This window comes from Cervus canadensis, chromosome 29 (assembly GCF_019320065.1).
Source record: "Cervus canadensis isolate Bull #8, Minnesota chromosome 29, ASM1932006v1, whole genome shotgun sequence".
NCBI classification, from domain to species: Eukaryota; Metazoa; Chordata; class Mammalia; order Artiodactyla; family Cervidae; genus Cervus; species Cervus canadensis.
Window position 1 is genome coordinate 43,813,409 of NC_057414.1, and position 19,307 is coordinate 43,832,715.

The window sequence follows — 19,307 nt, forward strand, 5'->3', positions numbered from 1 at the left end:
GTCCAACTCTTTGCGACCCCATGGACTATACAGTCTACGGAATTCTCTAGGCCAGAATACTGGAGTGGGTAGGCTTTTCCTTTTCCAGGGGATCTTCCCGACCCAGGAATCGAACCAGGATCTCCTGAATTGCAGGGGGATTCTTTACCGACTGAGCTATGACAGAAGCCCCAGTTGTGTATAGGTACATCAATTTATTGTTGTTAATCTTTGAAAAATGAATGTGAGGCTTAAGTCTGGTGATTGCACATACCAGATTTGAAATTGAGAGAACAGCATTGAAACATGTGTATTATCAAGTGTGAAACAGATCACCAGTCCAGGTTGGATGCGTGAGACATGTGCTCGGGGCTGGTGCACTGGGATGACCCAGAGGGATGGGATGGGGAGGCAGCGGGGAGGGGGGATCAGGATGGGGAACACATGTAAATCCATGGCTGATTCATGTCAATGTATGGCAAAAACCACTACAATATTGTAAAGTAATTAGCCTCCAACTAATAAAAATAAATGGAAAAAAAAATTGATAATTGTAAGGGTGAAGTGAAGTTGCTCAGTCGTGTCCGACTCTTTGCAACCCTGTGGACTGTAGCCTACCAGGCTCCTCCATCCATGAGATTCTCCAGCCAAGGATACTGGAGTGGGTTGCCATTGCCTTCTCCAGGGATCTTCCCAACCCAGGGATCAAGCCCGGATCTCCCGCATTGCGGGAAGACCCTTTACGGTCTGAGCCACCAGGGAAGCCCAATTGTAAGGGTATCTACTCTAAAAGCTTTACCTCAACACTTGGCTTAGTCTCCACTGGATTGCTGCTTGTTAATATCAGTCTCACTTCACAATGCTTAGGAACCTATGTCCTAAGGGCGATTTCCTTTTGGTTTAATCCCATTTATTTTTCTAACTTACATGTTGACAAAATACTATAAATTGACTTATTTATACTTTGTATAAAATGAAAGCAATAGCATTTGTTCCTTTCTTTGTTCCCATAGTGTATAAATAAAGTGATAATATGAAGGTTCCTACAAGTATGTCCAAAAGCAAATTGATAAAACATCCCCAAACACAAAAATAATTCCCATTTAAAATAGTAAACATAAATTGCAAAATCATCCATCATTTAACAAATATTAATTTGGCACTTTCTCTATCTCAGACACTATGATCAATGACAAAAATGAAGAAGGAAGGGTCCCTTTTTTCCAAAATTTTACCACCTAATAAAGGATATGAATAAATATAAAAGGGTAAATTCTGTATGTATGAAGAGGCTCTCAAAATATAATGGTCAGCTTAATCTGAAGTTATCAAGAAGTAACTTGGTAAGATTTGATGTTTAAACAGAATCTTGAAGAATTATTCTTCAAGCTTATTCACTTAAAAAATGAAGAGAAATGCTGTATCAGACACAGTGACATATAATGGGAATGTGTTCATGTGGTACTTTATGGCTACACATTGAATGTATGAGTTTCAATTATGTATATAAATCACTACTCTGATGCAAGAGAAATACAGCTCAAGTGAACTTAAACATATAAGAGAAATCTGAACTGCAGAAAGTCAACAGTAACCTTTAGGGCAACGGGATCCAGAGACACAACTTCTGTTGGTGCTCTGTTTCTCCATCTTTGTCTCTAATCTCTTCTTTGTTTTGCATCGTATCGTTTGTTCTTTTTCACTCTGCCGGGATCTCTCTACAGGGTGAGGAACACGAACACAGGGAGTTAGAGTCCCACATGCTGATAACTCCATCAAGAGAGAAGAAAGGTTTTTCTCTTCCAGCTGCAGAATGAGAACCTCCAGGGAAGAAGTAATAATAAAATAGGTCCAGTCTGAGTCTTAAAAAAGGAAGCAAATATAATAGCTCCAAACATGATTACAGGTAAGGTAGGTCATAGTCGGATTATTGAGAATGGTTTAAGCTATGCAACACTTGGATTTCACCCATTATCTTAAAGGGGATCAGTGAAGGGCTTCCAATAGAAGAGTAATATATCTGGTTTCTATTCTTAAAGCACAAAGAAGGATGGGGTAACAGGAGAGGTAGGGAGGCAGGAGATGGTTGCCTTGATCTATATGCGAGATGATAATGGTTTGCATCAGAATAACAGCAATGGAAACTTAGGAGAAATTGAGTAAATGGGACTAGTACTCACTAGTCATATGTGTGTGGGAAGGAAAACTGTATGGAATGACTAGAAGATTTCTGGTTTGAGTGCTAGGTACATAATGGTACTGTTAACCAAAATGAGACAAAGAGGAAAGAGACAAATTCAGCCTGAACAAATGGAAGATTAAGTGAGATATCGAGGTGATGTCTATCAGCATCTTGGTTATCTAAGACTATAGAGAAGACTATAGTCATCCAAGCTGGGAATATAAAGTTGGGGAATATTCATATAGACATGGTAGTCAAAGTCATAGAGAAGACTGAGGTGGCCAGGAGAATATGTAAGGCGAGAAAAGAGAACAAAATGCAACTGTCCCTTGAAATTCTCAGGGACTCATTCCAGGACCCCATACAGATGCTCAAACTCATCATACAAAATCATGTGGTATTTGCATATAACCTACACATATCCTCCCATATACTTAAACTTATCTCTAGATTACTTATTAATATAATGCCTAATACAATGTAGATGCTATGCAAATAGTTGTAAACACAAGGTAAATTTTGAAATAAATAGTAAATAGTAAATTCTGAAATAAAAAATATAAATAGTTCCTGGTGCAGGGAAAATTCAAGCTTTGCTTTCAGAAACTTTCTTGATTTTTTAAAATATATTTTTGGTCTATGTTTGGTTGAATCTGCAGTTGTGAATATAAGAAGCATATTGCATATAACTCTATAGACTTAATGCATGACTGTTGACTTTGTAAACTGCCTGTTTGACTGAACTATATTCCCATTATCTTTTTGGTACATTTCCAGTTGAAGTGGGCTAGTGATTCTCTTACTAGACACAAGGAGGCAGAAAGGAGCTGCCTTTCTAGATATAAGGCATATATAGAGAGAGTTTGACTGGAGAGTTTAAATCATTTATATTTGAAGTAACTGGTGATAGGAAAGAACCTCATATTGTCGTTCTGTTTACTGTTTTCTGTGTGCTGTATGATTGTGTTGTCCCTCCTTTCCTCTCACTGCCTCTCTCTGTGGTTTATTTATTTATTTTTTTTCTCTGTGGTTTATTTTTATACAATGACAGACTTTGATCCCTTTCTCATTTTCCTTTGTGCATTTTCTACAGGTATTTTCTTTACCGATTATATAAAACGTATTATAACTAAAATAATCAATTTTAAACTGATAACAAATTAAGTACAGTGACATAACAGCTCTACTTCTTTAAGTCTTCACCACTCCTTTGTTATCAATGTCAAAAATTCATCTTTTTAAAAATATTTTTAATCCATTAACATATTTCATAAGTATATTTTTATAATTTAAGCTCTATATCTGAATTGAAAATGATTTATGTACCACCATTAAAGGATTCTGTATTTATCTATATACTTCCCTTACCAGGGAGAGTTTTATATCCTTTTGTGTTCCTGCCTAGGGTCTTTTATTTTAACTTGAAAGACTTTCTTTAGCAACTCTTGTTAAGGCAAGCCTAGCAGTGATGAGCTCCCTCAGGTTTTATCTGGGAAGTTCCTTATTTTTCCTTCATTTTTGAAGGACAGTTTTGCTCCATTTAGCATTCTTGGCTGGCAAGTGTTGCTTTTTTTTTTTCTTTCAGCTCTCTGACTGTATCATCCTACTCCCTCTGGCTTGTAATGTTTCTGCTACAAAATCCTCTAATAATTTTATGAAAGAACCCCTGTATATACCAAGACTTTTTTTTATTGTGATGCTTTCAAGATTCTTTATCTTTGTTTGTGCGTCTCGTACATTTATCCTCCTGAGTCAGCTTACCTATGCTATATCACGCCTGCTGCTTAGTTGTGTCCAACACTTTGCAATCCTATGGATGATAGCCCACCAGGATCCTCTGTCCATGATTTTTTCCAGGCAAAAATACTGGAGAGGGTTGCCATTTCCTCCTCCGAGGTCCTTCCAGAGCCAGAGATCAAACCCATGTATTTTGTATCTCTTGCATTGACAGATGGATTCTTTACCGCTGGGCCACCTAGGAAGCCCCATGGGTAAACTGAAAAATGAAACTCCTGGACTTGCAAACCCAAGAGCAAAACCATAGCTTCCTAATCAGTTTATTTCCCAGGAAGCCCTCTCTTAACTGTAAACTGTGAGCTCCTTCCTTTCTCAGTGGAAGCTTCTACATGGACTGTTGGGATCAGAGCTCCAACCCATACAGGCATACTTTTACTTTTAAATTGATCCTGCAAGATAATCAAGCAAAACACTGGATTAACACCTAGACAATGTTTGAGCTCTGTACTAAATAATTTTAAAGCTAGTAGATGGAGTGAGCTGATGAGGAAGACTACGAACAAGTCATGTTCTTCAACTCGGTCAAACTGCTGATGGTCATACAAGTTAACAAGAAGTTAAGCCTGTGCTCATTAAATCGGCTTAAAAGAAATAGAATAATAAAACAAATTAGTAAATCTTGTTTTCTTAATAAACATTGTATCATCTCTGCACAGCTTTGTTACTGGCATTAATAGAATACCTTAAATAATAACCTGTCACAGTGAAACGGATTCACATTCTATATCTATTCACATCTATAATTGATGCCATAGCTGTTTGACACTATTGCTTGAATGAATACAACTTATGTGACTTCACAAACTACAAACACTACTAACATAATAGGTATTAAAATACCTTGAGTGATATGAGCACTAAGACTTAGAGTTGCTCTCATGAATGATAGTATTATTCACTCTAGCCATGGTACTGGAATCTGTACATTAACACCCCTGCAAAGGAAACTGAAAGGATAGAATACTTGTCTATACTAAAGGAACTTCATAAATATAAATTAATCCTACTGTAATCATTCAACATTGTATATTTTCTTTTAAACTAACTTTCATATCTGGTCTACTCTAACCTCTTCTGTGTCCACTTTATGCTATACTTATTGCTAACAGTTAAATTACCATAGGAGCTCTAATTAATTATTTTTTTACTTGCAATGCTAGTGATAGAACCAAAGGCTGATATATACATCAAACAGGAGAAACATAATGGAAACTGTAAACAATTTTATGTCATAACACTGCCGTGCTCCTATACAGTCAAATGGACACTCAAAAGGACGTGATTTTCCTGAATGTTTATTTCAGAAAGTTAGAATTGGATGACTGCAAACAATAAAACTAATAGTATATTAATATATAATAATATACAGTTCGTTATTCTGTTTCCTATTCTACCACAGCTAACTGACTAGAAGTCAGTTTTAGTAACTACTACTAACACAAGACCCTCACCAATAAGTGAAGATATATAGGAAAATCCATAATAGATCTAAAAACCATCAAAGATAAAATGATGACAAAAAAATACAGGGATATCTTAGTGGGTATAAGAAACAGGATGATGATGAAAGCAAAGCCAACAATCATGTACAGGCCATGGAAGCCTGTGGCTGTGATGAGTGTTGACTTCTCCTTTATCTGAGGTTGTAAAAAGTGCTTGGTAAAATCCTGAGGTTTGCAGCAGTTCTAACCTCCTGAAGAGACTGCAGTAAAAAGTGTTTCTAGAATATCCTGACGATTTCCATCTACTAGGCCATGGTGAGCTCAAGTAATACATACTCCAGAGGACAGAAGACAGACATGTTGGGAAGTGGGAATGACTTCTACTGCACGTAGGGAGAAAGGGAATGTTGCACAATAGAAACACTGAGTTTTCATGGTCTCACACAAAATTAGACTCACTTATGACTTTGCTTTGAGAGGAGTTCAACTATTCATTGTTAAAGAGAAATGATCCTTTCTTCTCTGAAGATTTGTTAATCATTCAGTTGGGTGTGGTGAATAAAATACTTAAGGATCTAATACATAAAAATGCAATAGGCAAAGCACATAGATTTTTTGCTCCCTTCCTCAAAGGATGGCGTATTTTGTATTTGCACTGATTTTATGTCTTGAATTCATGTACAATTATATATTGATATTTTTAGTTGAAATACAATAGGACTAAAAATATTGATATAATACTAATAAATCATGTTGGTATGTGTGGTTGTCACATAGGATTCACAGGAGATTTAAATTCACAGTTGTCAACGTAAACGATTAATGCTATTTAGCTTCTTCATGAATCTATACCATGCATGAAGAGCTTTTCTCAAAATATTTCACTGAGGGAACTACAAGGATGATAGGCATGACACTATGCTTCAACTCATGCATTTCTAAGCATCGCTCACAACACAGATCTGATTTTCAACATTAGGGTTCTTTCAGTGTCCTTGAACAGCATTTGTTTCTCTGTATACAGAAGAAAAAAACTCATGAGTATCAAACTTGTTCACATAAAATGAGTGTATGAATTGTTATCTTCCCAACCCAGGGATCAAACCCACATCACTTCCATCTCCAGCACTGGTAGGCAGATTATTTGCTGACTGTGCCACCTAGGAATCAATATACATTTCAATAACCACAGCCATCAGCTTCTCCTGTTCATGACCAGGGTAGAAGAAAGAACATTGGAAGAAGTACTTGTAAGCATTATTATTTAGTCAAGGAACTGTTATACTGGGTACTCCAGTTATTACTGGGACAAGTCAGTTCCTCCAATGATGATGGGTATAACTGAAAAATTATTACAAATTCATGGGATGCGAGGTCTACATGATAAATGTGTTCATCTTACGCTGCTGCTTCAGGTATGCCTACTTCAGCCTGAAGGACTGCACTTAAAGGGATGCCTACTATTCCAGCTCAAGCAACAGACAGTGAAGTGCAGATCATTGTCCTTTGTTGAAAATAATCAGCAGTTTGTCAACATATGTAACATGCCAGAGCAAGCCTTGGGATGGAACTCTAAACACAGGTTAGGCCCTCTTTTTGCCAAGCCCTGCAATAAAATACAAATCAAAAAAAGAAAAATAGCAACAATTCTGTCAGGACTTCCTCACCTTTTCTTTCTGGATGGCAGGAAGCAGACATTGAGGCCAGATGACTTCAGGATTTAATTGTGAGCTAACACTGGAAGGGGTGGAAGCTCATCACTCTAGTAAGAATGTGGCTCAATTAAACTGTTTGACTTTCATTCACTTCATGTACATAGAGTTCTATAATCCTTCGTTAAGGAATTAAATAAGTTATACTTCCTTACACCTTCACAATCACTTGGTTTACACGAATATAAATTCCTAGTTCAGCACTTATACAATGAGTGTTACAGGTAATAATAGTGCAAAAATGATGATGAGCAATGACAGGAAGTTTATTTATTCTGTTTGAATTCTCTATTTTTATACAATCAAGCAGTGAAATATACTTACAGATGTGAATATTTCAGTGGCGTGTATAAATACATGTTGACTAGTGCTATGATAACTCATAGTGTTGGCACAATAATTATCATGGTATTATGTCTTTTTCATATATTCCTTTTGAGATTCTGTTCCATTATATGTTATCATAAGATATGCAATACAGTTTCCTAAACTATACAGTAGGTCCTTGTGGTTTCTTTCATATATAGTACTATGTATTTGTTAATAATTCAAACAAAAACTGGTACACAAATATTCACAGTGACATTATTCACAATAGCCCAAAGGTAGAGCCCACTGAAGTGTCCATCGGTGGGTGAATGAATATGCAACACAGGGTAGATTCAGAAGCTTGAACAGTATTCTACCGTACAAAAAAATAAACTGAAATGGTTCTGCCGCTGTGCAAGACATTACAGAAATTACTCCAAAACTAACACATGGAATAAATATATATTTCAATTCTAATTCATGTTGTGTACCCAAAAGGTTTGGAAAACAGCGCTGAAAAATGCATATTTCTACAGTCATATTCACAACAGCATGATTCACACTAGCCAAAAAACAGAAGCAACCTAAGTGTCCATGGACAGCCAATTCCATAAAAACTGTGGTATACACACAATGGAATACGATTCACCCCTTCAAAGATGGTAATTCTGACAATGCTACAATGTGGACGAACCTTAGGGTCATCATATTAAGTGAAATAAGCCAGACCAAAAAAGGACAAACGTTCTGTGATTCCATTAATATGAGATATCCAAACAAGTCACATCCAAAGCCAGAAAAAGCAGAAAGTGATTCCCAGGGATCGAAGACAATTCATGTTTCATGGAACCCACCCAATTTCCCTTGGGGAAACTGACTTCCCATGACATCTCCAAAACCAATTAGACAACTAATTGGAAGCCATATCCAGTCAAATGAATGTAAACATAATTTTACAATTTACACCAACCTCACTCAAACTTCTCAACAGACAAAAGGCAAAACTGTATCTATGGTACCTCAGCTTTGCTTAAAACTGTGTATCTACACTACCTCAGTTTTGCTTATGAAATTTAACCAAAAAAAAAAAAAACACTAAAGTATACCCAAAAAAGGATATAAAATTTATAACATGAACTTTAAAAAATTATAAGTTTAAACTGTGAAAAACTGTATTCACAAAATTTAAACACAAGCCACAGAAAAATATATTTACAAAATACATATTTGATAAAGGATTGTACTCCAACTATACCAAAAAATCTGGAACAAACAACCTCATTTAAAGTGTATAAATCTGAACACCTGGCCAAAGAAAATATACAGATAGTAAATAAGCATATCAAAGATACTCAAAATCATATACCATTAGGAAATTACAAACTAAAACAACAGTGAGGTAGCACTGCACACCTATGAGATCCAGTAAACTCAAAGTGGGCGGGGCTTCTCTGGTAGGGGCGGGGCTTCTCTGGTGGCTCAGGGGTAAAGGGGGCGGGGCTTCTCTGGTGGCTCAGGGGTAAAGGGGCGGGGCTTCTCTGGTGGCTCAGGGGTAAAGGGGCGGGGCTTCTCTGGTGGCTCAGGGGTAAAGGGGCGGGGCTTCTCTGGTGGCTCAGGGGTAAAGGGGCGGGGCTTCTCTGCTCAGGGGTAAAGACTCTGCCTGACAATGCAAGACACTCAAGTTCCATCCCTTACACAGGAAGATCCCACATGCCACAGAGGAACACAGCTGGATTTTCCCACAGCTAAACAAGGCTCACCTGTGACCTGAGCACTACACATCTAGTACTTAGTAAACAGCTTTGAAAAAGCATCCAGACAAAAACTATCACACAATTATACACAACAGCTCTACTTGTAACAGCTAAAAACTTTCAAATATCAGGATGTCTTCAGGTAGATGACTGTGCAAGCAAATTGGGGTACATCCAAAGTGAAAGGGTGCAAATGCTACCCCAAACTATACCGCTTCAGCATGACAATTAGTTGGACCCAATTAACTTTTTTTTAAGAAGACACATGATCGTCTCTGAAACCCAAGTTCAGGACGGCTCTTCTGTGAGTCACATTTACAAAGGAAATCTCATTTCAAAGGAATCCTCAATATAAACCAGATAGAAGGATAACAGTTTTGTGAAACGCTTTTTTTAAACAATAGGGAAAGCTAAGACGTAAATCTGTACAACAACCATACCCTTCCTTTCCTTTGGTTTTATTTTTTTAATATTTATCTGTTTTTTTATTTGGCTGCGCCAGGTCAACCTTCGTTGAGGCAAGCCAGATACTTAGCTACAGCATGCAAACTCTTCGTTGTGGCATGGGAGATCTAGTCCTCACATTAGGGATTGAACCCAGGCCTCCTTCTTTGGGAGTGTCCAGTCTTAGCCACTGGACCACCAGGAAGCCCCTGTTTTGTTTTTAGATGAAGATGTGATCTAAGGTGATATCTTGGGCCATTTCAGTCACTGACTCAGTTTCCTGAGTTTCTCCAAAGCATGCACAAGGTACACATTATTAAACTGGTTTGCAAAACAAGTAAAGGTAGTTCATACGACAACACTGTATGCTTACAAATATCTATGTGGTAAATGGCATGCTATTTATTTTTAATTACTATGGGGGAAAAAAAAAGAATGCAGGATCCATACATGTTACAACATGAATAAACATTACAACCACTTTTAGTGAAAAAGATTCATATAGAAAAGGCCACCCAGATCCCATATTCACCATGTCTGCTTTAAATCCATCAAGTTTGTCCAAATAACTGAAAATCTCAGTAACACTCTTAAAGGCGGGGGCGGCGGGTGGGGGGGGGGCGCTGAGGAAAAGGATGGGAAGAAAAGATATATTCATACAACTGAACAATTGATGAAAGGGAAGTGGGGCTGTGGATTACATTATAATGTAGAAACCATGTGATTTCCTGATTTTGGAGGTTATGTGCTGGTTCTGCAGGAAAATACATCCATTTTGGATAAAACACATAGAGTATTTTAGATGATGTGGCAAATGCAAGCACTTTTTCCCATTGCTAGGAGTTTTCTGTACATTTTAAATTACTGGAAAGTAAATTATCTTTCAAAACAACCTTGTCAATACCACAAAAGAAAATCAGATTAGACAGGCATGAAACTTTCTTATAGAAGCCAAGACTTACCCAGACGAAGTTCAAGGGAAGTTGGGATGCTCACCGCTCTTGAAGGAGTCCACATGGGATGAAGAAGTACTCTGGGAAGTCTATTAGTAACCACCATGTCTTGAGTCCTCTGGATGACCTATTGCAGGAGAAACAGATTTTACAAATGAAATTTTCCCCGTAACTTCACAAAAACTTGTTAAACTACATTCAGTAAAGTTGAATACTTTCAGATCACTGTACAATGATATAAAATAATACAATTTACAATCCAACCAATATACAAAACTCACTTGCATTTCTATACACTAATAACAATGACACAAAAATTAAGAAAATCCCACTTATAACTGCATCAAAAAGAATAAAACATCTAGCAACAAACTTAATCAAGGACATAAAACACCAGTAATCAGAAAACTAGAAAGTACTGTTAAAGAAATCAAAGAAAACACAAATAAACAGAAAACTATTCCACGCTCATGCACTGCAACACTGAGGAATTAAAATGTCCATTCCAACCAAAGCCATCAACAAATACACTGACTACAATCACAAAATAATATGCAATGGCATTTTTCACAGAAATAGAAATATTCCTAATATTAGGCTGCTAATATTGAACAGGACCGTAAGTAGCCAAAAAGACTCTGAGAAAGAAGAACACAGCTGGACGCATCTTCCTCTCCGACTTCAAACTACATCACAGAGCGGTAGGAAGCACCACAGTGAGGAACTGGCAAAAACACAGACACTTGAACTCGAGGAAGGCATAGAGAGCCCAGGAGTGAAGCCACATGTACGCGGTCAGTTCATGAACATCAAACCAGGAACGAGCGAAGAGGAAAGGACAGTCTTCTCAAGAAACAGTGTCAGGAAAACTGGCCACCTTCACTGAAGAACATCACTGGTCATCCTCCAGATCATCTAAAAGAAATCTAACTGAAAACCCGCTGTTTTGCACATGGAGCTCTCCCCCCGCGCCCCGAGTCCTCTGAGATGGCCCTCCGGTCAGCGCTCAGCTGGACACAGGAAACGTCTACTTTGTCCTCATTTTTCCCTCCTGCAGCGCCTCCCTGCTGGGGCACTGAGGCGAGCCCGCTCCTCTCAGCCTGGACGCAGCCCCGTTTCCAGAAGCCCGAGCCCTGACGGCCCTGAGGAGAGAAAGCTCCCGCCAGCTGGTCACCGAGCCCAGTCTGAGGGCAGAGAGTCCTGCGCCCGCGGGTCAGAGGGGGCTTTGGCGCCCCCTGCGGGCCGCCGGAGAAGAGCGGGCAGCCCCGCGCTCACACAGCCCAGAGGGCTCCCCCAGAAGCAGCTCTGCGGGAGCACTCAGACTGGAAGCCCAAACCCAAATGGAGCCGAATAGCTCCACGACCCTCCTCAAAACACGGTAAGGAACAGTCAGAGCCTGCATGGAATGCGGCCACAAAAAGGATCACATTTGAGGCACTTGTAATGAAGTGGATGAACCTAGAGCGTATGAAACAGGGAAGTCAGTCAGAAAGAGAAAAACCTGGACTCTAGAAGGATGGTCCTGACGAATCTGTTCACGGAGCAGCAGTGGAGATGCAGACATAGGGAACAGACTTACGGACAAGGGTGGGGAACGAGAGGGAGAGGGTGAGATGAACGGGGAGAGCAGCATGGATGCGTGGACACCAACCTTGGTAACTAGACAACCACTGGAAATTTGCTGTCTGACTCAGGGAACTCAAACTGGGGCTCTCTGATAGCCTAGGGAGGTGGGAATGGGCGGGACGTGGGAGGGAGATTCAAGAGCGAGGGACCACACGTACCCCTACGGTACATTCATGTTGATGTATGACCAATCAAACCAATATTGTAAAGCAATGATCAATCAACTAAAAATAAACAACTTTAAAAAAAAAAAAGATGGAATGAAATGAACGTAAACACAAGCTTTGCAACACTGTAATTCCATTTAAAAAACTATAAACATATTAGAAAACAACAAAAGATCTACAAGACCTTTGGTCTGGTGATCAGTTCTAACACACAACAAAAAAGCCATCTTACCAAATTATTAATATAAATTATTGAAAACACTGACTTCTATAATTTTATACATTTACTTTGTGGAGGACCTTACTCGAGAGAACCAAAAGACAAACGGTTAAATGAACCACTGACCACCCACCCTTGCCAGGCAACAGAGAAGAGAAAACACTTGCAGCAGTCATCTTACAACAGGAGGTCCTGGTAAGGAACAAGGAACTAACAAGCTACCACCAACCAGGATTCTGGAGAGGTCAAAAAGAGATGGGAGACTCCAGTCCAGAGGTCCTACCAACTTCCCAGGATCCTCCTCGCTGGAATCCATTTCGGCTGAGTGATGCATGTGCCCACAGGAAGGATCCCAATTCAGAATGACTGGCAAGAGACAAACCAGAAACTATAAAACCTGAGACTGTGAGGCACGTGGCAGAGCAGTTCTCTCCGTTTCCCTCACCCCCTGCCCTCCGCCCCGGCAGCCCCTCCCAATAGTCTCTCGCTTGGACAGCACTCCTCTCCTCAGACGATTCATTTCCAAGTGTCAGACAAGAACCCACTCTCAAGCCCTGGGAAGGGAATCCCCTTTCCTTCATCAAAACCACAATCCAGGAGAAAATAACTTCAAAATGCTATCTTGCAGAGAAGGAAATGGCAGCCCCTCCAGCATTCTGGCCTCAGAAATCCCAGGGACAGAGGAGCTTGGTGGGCTACAGTCCAACAGCAGGGCATTTCTGAGGGGAGGAAACAGTCCCAGGGAAGTTGAGGCACTCGCCAAAGGCCCCAGAGCTTTTGATAGCACAGCCAGAACTGTGGCTGTGGATTTCCAGGTGCCAGGCCTCTTGATCCTGGCCTCTCTCACCAGATACATGTGTGGAAAACTAGAATCGAGAATATGCCCTGGTGGCTCCATGGTAAACACTCTGCCTGCCAGTGCTGGAGATGCAGGTGTGATCCCTGGGATGGGAAGATCCCACATGCTATGGAGCCCGTGTGCCACAACTGCGGAGCCTGTGCTCTGGAGCCTGGAAGCCACAACGCCGAGCTGACATACTGCAACTACTGAAGCCCGTGAGCCTGTGCCCCACACGAGAGGAGCCGCTGCAGTGAGAAGCCCGCACACCACTAGTTATAGCCCACGCTCACCCAAACTAGGAAAAAGCCCACACACGAAGACCCAACACAGCCAAAAATAAATACAATCGTTTTCCTAAAAAAATGCATGTCTGACAAAGAATCTGCACTCAAATTGTCCAAGAATGCTAGAGCAAACAAGTCCATTCATAACTGGTAAAGACTGAAATAGACACCTGGCCACGGAGGGTATACTGAGAGTAAACTATCATACAAAAACATACTCAAGATACTGGTGGAATGCATGCACAGCCCCCTTTGGAAGACAGTCTGACAGTTTTTTCAGTAACCACATGGGACAAGCACTGAATTCTATACATGACAAGTGGTGGAAGCCAGGTATCTTACCTTTGGAATGGGAAGTTACAGATAAACAAAAGGAAAGGTTACAATATCTATGGAGACATCATCACACATTACCTTTAACTGAATATGTTCAAAGGTAAGTTGGAATACATGTATATATTTCCATGTATTGTCAGCTGAGCATATTTAGCTCCTACATGTATGTTTGAAATATCATTCTCTAATAAAAGGGAACAGGAAACGTCCTTGGTGGCCCGGTGGTAAAGAATCTGCCTACCAATGCAAGGAACACAGGTTCAATCCCTGGTCCTAGAAGATTTCACATTCCCGGGGGCAACTAAGCCCACATACAACTATTGAGGCTTGCATGCTCCAGAGCCCAAGTTCTGCAACCAGAGAAAGTGCTGCAATAAGAAGCCATGGCACAGCACCTAGAGGGTAGCCTCTGCTCACTACAACTAGACAAACTAGCAACAAAGACCCAGCATAGTCAAAAATAATTCAATGTTTAAAAAAAATGGACAGAAGTTCTTTGAAGAAATGACTGAGACTAGGGGTGAGACAGTAAATATATGAGCCAGGGTAATCTTAAATTATGAGAAAGAAAGTAAAGACAACTATCAAGCTGTCCAAACTGATAAAAAATGAATGATTACACAGTTTTTATCTGTATACACTAGCAAATAACAATCTGAAAAGGAATTTAAAAAAACAATTCCCTTTCAATAATGTCAACATTAATAAAATACTTTGCCATGGATATAATGAGGATGACAAGACTGGCACACTGAAAATTATACACGATTGCTGAAAAATATCCTAAATACATGTACAGATATTCCATAGCAATGGAAAGACTCAGGATAGCAATACCATGGAATGCATCTTCAATCTGAAATGAAGCTTCAATGTGAATTACAAAAGGCTGAAAGGTTGTTGCTAGACCATGAAAGATGCCAGGATTCTTGGCCTCCAGAGGAGAAGAATTCAATTCAGGGCCAGTGATGAAGCTTGATCACTCAGAGCTTTTGTGTCATAAAGTTTTATTACAGTATAAAAGAGATAGAGAAAGCTGCTGACATAGACTACCCACTGCTAGTCTTCAGCCAGATGTTATACAGCCACTAGCAGTCTGCTAATGAAAGAAAGGCAATGTCTCAGAGAATGGCACCAGGCCCCTCACCCATAACATGCATTGAGATAACATTGGCAGCAGGTGAGTCATCCCGGGCCATAAAATGATTGACATGAATCTTGGAAAAAGGCAGATTTCTAAGCAAATATATAGTTTCATTAACATAGATTAGGAGAACAAGGTATGAGTAAAACATACTGGTTTGTCAAGTTGGTTCTGAGCCTTTAGGAGGAACCGACTTGAAGACAGAATCTAGGGTAAATACATAGTACATTAACATAGCTTAAGACAAACATTTCCCTAAGAAAAATGCATTGTTTAGCTCAAGGTTTGAGAAAAGTTAAATTCAGGTGGAGCCAGGAGTCATCATGGCAACACAGAATTTTAAGAGAAACCTCTTTTTAAATTTGTATCGAGAAGGGGAAAAAATGTAACACTAGTTTGCTTCTCTGCCTCTTAAGAGAGAGATAAAAAAACATCTGACACTTGCAGCCTATTTTCTCTGTCCCGAGACCCCTGGCCTTCCTGCCTATTACCCTCTGGAGGCCTTTAGGAAGCAATAGACAAGCTGACCCTAACATATACAAGGAATGACAAGGGACTCCAAAGAGCCAAAACAATCACGAGTCTGAAGCTCAAAGGTCCTCTGGTATGCTGCGCTAAGTCGCTTCAGTCACATCTGACTGTCAGAGCCCATCAGGCTCCTCTGTCCATGGGAATTTTTCAGGCAAGAATACTGGAGTGGGTTGCCATGCCCTCCTCCAGGGGATCTTCCCAATCCAGGGATCAAATTCCTGCATTGGCAAGTAGGTTCTTTACCACTAGCACCACCTGGGGCAAAAGTGTCTAAATGGAGAACAGGGAAACCCAGTTAGGGGAAGGGACTCAGAGAAAAGGAAGTGAAGGAAGGAGAGTCTTAGTCACATTCAGAGAAGCCCAGCAGGTAGTTCTGCAGGTGGAAGAGGAGGAGGAAGCAGGCTGGAACTGTGGAGAAGATGAAAGAGGGAACTAAAGCAGGGGCCCCCAACCTCTAGGATCTAATGCCTGATGATCAGAGGTGGAGCTGATGAAATAATAATAGAAATAAGTGTTTAGTCACTCAACTGTGTCCAACCCTTTGTGACCCTACGGACTGTAGCCCACAACACTCCTCAGTTCATTGAATTCTTCAGGCAAGAATACTGGAGTGGGCTGTCATTTCCTTCTCCAGGAGACCTTCCAGACCCAGGGATTGTACCCGGGTCTCCCACATTGCAGGCAGACTCTTTACCAACTGAGCCACCAGGGAACAGAAAGAGAAATAGAGTGCACAATAAATGGACTGCACTTGAAACATCCCAAAACCTTCCCCCACCCCTGTCTTTCAAAAAAAACTCCCAAGGTCAAGGAAGGAACTTCAAGTGTACTCAGGTGTCCCAGGTTGCTGGCTTAGGGAGATGCTGAAGCAGGGGTGTTCTAAGAGGTAGAACCTCCCTTGCGTGGGGTCCTCAACAGACCTCCAATAGCCTTAGTGATGATTGGAGAGATTTGTTTCATTTTTTGAAAATATCCTTGTGGGATAAACTTAATACTTAGCAATTCTTTTACAGTCTTCCTAAGAAAAAGTTTTCTTTCTTTACTGATCTGTGAAGTACCAACTGTGATGATCACTGTTCTAATATACCTCATAGTGTTGCTGACACTATGGATATAACTGTGTGAAACTGAAGTTATTCAATAAAAATGATGAAGCATCTGCCCTGTGCCCAGCACTTTCCAAGGGTTGGGGAGTACAATGAAAATACTCCATAAGATGCACAGCTGGTAGGCACATTCTTTTAAAAAGCCTTTTACACTTCCACCAATAGTTTATTCTCAATGTCAACACTTGCCAATTAATGACCACATTGAGTAGGAAGCTCATTAAAAACCCAGGAGCCAGGGCTCCTGGAACGATATCCCATTCTCCCTTGGACAGTCCTCCACCTTCTCTAGGTCTCAGTTTCCTCATCTGTAAAATCATGGACAACTGACGATAATTCATCCCTGGAACCCAAGCCTATTGAGGGGGAGGGAAATATTACTCCAAGGCCTGGATGATAGACCAGATTTAAAGAAAAATATGTCATTGCTGCTTTTCAGTCAAACAGACAAATATAATGAAAGGAGGAGTCCCTGGCCTTGCGGGATTTGCCTAGGGGTCTAGTCTGGGAAATTCTTACACATCAGGAGATGGCTCCGAGGTGGATTTCCACAAACAAGAACATCCATGCAAAGGACAAGCCTGCAGAGCTCTGTGCCCATCGGTCACAAGAGACTGCCTCCTGACAGCCAGCAGCATTTACAAGTGACCTCCTAAGGCCTTCAGCAAACTACAGGGGCACCTCTGAATTTTCTGTTTCCCTCACTTTTCTGACTCTTTTCTTTAAAAAAAAAAAACAACACACATTTCTTCATAGACTGCCACAGTGGAAGGAAAATAGGCCTTCAATTTTTAGACCTCAATTTGCAAAAACTTTGGAGCTTTGTTAATTAAAGCACCACATAATTTAAAATTTTTACACGTTCTAATTATTCAGTTCCAAAACACCACACTTATTGCACAGGGTCCCCATGGAAAGGCCCCCTGTCAGCAGGACAGCCACAGATTCCACCACGAAAGGGCAGCAAGGTACCCTCCTCCCTTCTTTTCCGCCTGGGTGGCTACCAGGTTTTTAAATCCATGCACCCTACTAAGTTTCTGGGGTGCAATTCGTGGACCCTTCCCTTTCCCATCCCAGCAGGTGGTCAAGGGCCCACAGGCCTGCAAAGTGCCGGAAGCAGGGCTGAGCCAGCCGGCCAGACTAAGGGTTGTGGAGTCCCAGCAGGTGAAATCACCAGGCAGGATAAATCCCTTGGACTTCCTGGGGACCTCACTGCAGGAATTAGGCTGCTTGGAAAAACCGCGCGGGTCTGAACTTTATGCAAAGGGGTAAAGTGGTAAAGGACTTGACCCCAATGGTGAGGCCTTTCTGCAACGGCCAGGTTAGGGGGCTCCGAGACTGTGCCAACAAAGAGGGCGAAATACGTGGTTCCCCGCTCCACCCTGCGCCACCGCGCCCCAGTTCCCTTACCTGTGGTCCGCACCCCTCCGCTCCGCTCACTGGATGCCCATTGATGGGGACCCAGGAGCCCACGAAATGGGTGTTCCCTGTTGCAATGGAGACCCCTGAGACCTGGGACCCACTGCCTAGGAGCTCAGAGGAGGCGCGCTCCGCTCCCAACGCGGGCCAGGTGTGCTCCACCCATATGCCCACTTCCAGGAGAGGCCCGCGGGCCTCGCTACTGCTGCCAGGTGAAATCCATCCAGGAGCAAATCCACCCCACCGAGACAACCAAGCTTTTTATCAGCTGTGAAGTGAAGTCACTCAGTCGTGTCCGATTCTTCGTGACCCCATGGACTGTCATGGAGCCTACCAGGCTCCTCCATACATGGAATTTTCCAGGCAAGAGTACTGGAGTGGGTTGCCGTTTCCTTCTCCAAGGGAACTTCCCAACCCAGGGATCGAACCTGGGTCTCCCGCATTGCAGGCAGACGCTTTACCATCTGAGCCACCAGGGAAGCCCCACACTAGGTACCTGGAAAAGGGGAGGCAGGCGAGGCGCACGGCGCGCCCCACGGGCCACCGCCCCAACTTCGACCACCACCGCGTCCCGGCCCACGGCTGCCCACAGGCTTCGGCGCTGCCAGCCCGTGACACATGCGGGCCCCACCCGGAGGTCCCCGCCGACGCCAGACGACCATCCCCACATCCCCCTGTAACGGGGCAGAGCCCTCCCCCACCACCTCGCACACCCGTACGGCCGCCCCCCACCCCGGGGACCCCGTCCTCTCCCCTCAACCACCAGGACCCCTACCCGCGCCCGCGTCCCAGACACCCTTCTCCCCCAACCAAGGGCAGAGGGAAGGGGCTCCGACGGGAAGCGTGGCGCCAAGTGGGCAGGGGACACGACAGAGGTGAGAGGGCGAGAGAACCGGACAAGACAGCCGTGGGAGGCGTGGAGAGGGGGGGATTGGGAGCAAGCCCCGAGGCTCGGAGGGTGTGGGGAGGCGCCTGGCGACCGCGCGGCAGGCCCAGCGCAGCGGACGACCGACGACCGGCCGAGGCAGACCGGTCCAGGGCCAGCGGCGGGAGGCGACGGA

At 42.2% G+C, this 19,307-nt stretch overlaps 1 non-coding gene across 1 annotated transcript; it reads right to left on the reverse strand.

Moving 5' to 3' along the window:
* Positions 1 to 18,653: 18,653 nt before the first annotated feature.
* TRNAC-GCA lies at positions 18,654 to 18,725 on the reverse strand. The gene has a single exon. It is a non-coding gene; the product is annotated as a tRNA-Cys (tRNA).
* Between the last annotated feature and the right edge of the window lie 582 nt (positions 18,726 to 19,307).